Here is a 2,400-nt window from a genome sequence, read left to right as displayed (position 1 = left end):
GTAGGGCAAGGAAATTTCCATTATTTAAAAGGCAACCCCAGAAAAATGGTGGAAAGTACTATTTAACTAGGTGGGGCAGTGAATAGAATGCTGGACCTATATTTGGGAAGACCTGAGCAAATCTAGGCTCAGACATTTATTAGCTTTGTGACCCTGGACAAGTCACTTAACTGTGTTTGCTTCAGCTTCTTCATCTGTAAAATGAGCTGGACAAGGAAACAGCAAACTACTCCAGTATCTTTGCCAAGAAAACCCCCATGGGGTCATGAAGAGTTGGACACAACTGAACAAAACTATTTAGCAACGAAAGCAAATCAGTAACCACTGGCTTAGATCATTAACAGATATTTTGGATGCTGTTTGTAGATGTTGATTATAAAGCTAGTCAGTCTATGGCCATTATCTCAGGTATGTCATAAGGAGTCGCTTGGATATCATAAGAATTTACACAACTTCCGTTAAACATGTAAGCAGTACTCATTACATTTTAGCATTTTCTCCATTTCTCCCATAAATAAGGAAAAAGGAAAGTTGCTCAGTCTGCTGAATTATACCAAGAAGCTAAATAATAGAAACAAGACTAAAACACACACACACACACACACACAACACACACCACACACATGTCCTAATGTATTCATGAGACTACAAAGCTATACTATCAACCAGATTCTCTCAACTGAGAAATTATTAAATGCCTTAGATGCATACATTTTGTCTTTATGTAAATGCAAAAGTAGTATATGTGGTATAAGATTTAGTGTATCAAATTGATTTCTGTTGGTTCAGTACACAGCTCTGGTATGTATCACTGCATACCACTTGTATGACAGTTTCCATGAGTTTAGATAAATCAAACTATTTAAATCTTTTGGGAAAGTCTGATTCCTTTGTGTACAACTATGTATATATGCATGCATATGTAATCTGTCTATTTTTGTATCTATACATATATGCACAAATGTCTTTGTAGGTGTATGTGTATATACATATATGGATGCTCATGTGCACATGTGTTTGTGTGTGTGTTTATGTGGGTATATAAATATCTATTCACAGAGAAGAAGGGGTTAAAGAAGTGAAACCTATTTAGATTATTTCTTGAAAGACATTTTCAAAGTATTAGGACTTCAATGTTTAAAGCAAAATGTTATTTTCCCCATTTTACATATCTAAAGAAAACATTAGAGATAACATATGATGGCAATCTTATTCACTGATAATCAGAAATCAATTTGGAAATCTGTCTTGCTTCCAAACTCCTAAAAAATGGTAGAAATCAGCATTGTGAAATAGAACAGGAAGAAAAGATGGAAAAAGAAGGACACAGCACCAAGTCTCGGAAGTCATAACCTGCTTAATAACTGGGTCACCATTGTAGTGAAATGTGCTAGCTGTTTCAGTCTCTGGGGTATCATTTAGAAGCTAGAAAAGCATGCTTATTTAAGAGTGTGTCTGTCTATCTGCAGTTACTTATAAACTGTAAGAAGTGGCTGACTGGTATTAGAAGGGTTGGAGCATCATAACTGTATCAAATATATCCTTAATAAGATATAGAAAACAAAACAAAAACAACTCTCTCAGATTATTGGTAATTGGTTTCATTATCCATACTAAGAAGGAAGTGTAGAATAAAAGGGAACTCCGCTTAAGCTCCCTGAACTATTTTACCTCTTCACAATATCAAGCCTACCTCACTAGATTGATTTAGAACCTCTAATTAGCTCAGTCTTTCTTTGTGATTTTGAATGGAAATATGCTTAGCTTCTTAAATACTTGTAAAACTATCAACATAAATTACTAAATACACAGTATTAAAGCTGTTCTTATGTTCTTTGGGGGAAATGGATTATGGACTCTGAATAGCTCTCACGTGATATGTCTCAAATCCCAATTTTTGGCTGCTCTTAAAATGTCCATTTGTTTCACGGAGTCTAATTTCCTCTCTGATGTTATATGCATAATAGAGAGATTCATAATTTAAAAAAACAATGAAAGAAAATTGACAATAGAAGAGTAGGGTTTCATGTGTATATTTTATACAGCAAACATGTCATAGTGTCCTCCATTAAACCACATCACAATGGTCTCTTCTGATATTTTATCTGCCTAGAATTTCTAGAAAAAATTGTTGTGATCAATTAGTTAATGCTTAAGCAATTGTTTATTCCATTAAAAAATTCTCATAATATAAATCGTGTGCTTGTTCTGGAAAACTTGTCATGATATATCAAACTCTTTGGTCCTTCTTAGTTGAAGATTCAAGTAGATTTTCCTACCAGAGGCAAAATCCTGATAGGACAGTTGAAAATTAATTTTAATTAAAATATGTTTTAGAATCCATGATATAATGTAGGTTCACAATGTCATAGATCTTTAGTTGAGAGGGGACTTGGAGGT

Source organism: Phascolarctos cinereus, unplaced genomic scaffold (assembly GCF_003287225.1).
Source record: "Phascolarctos cinereus isolate Bilbo 61053 unplaced genomic scaffold, phaCin_HiC Scaffold_7;HRSCAF=346, whole genome shotgun sequence".
Taxonomy (NCBI): Eukaryota; Metazoa; Chordata; class Mammalia; order Diprotodontia; family Phascolarctidae; genus Phascolarctos; species Phascolarctos cinereus.
This window is presented reverse-complemented; position numbering follows the sequence as displayed.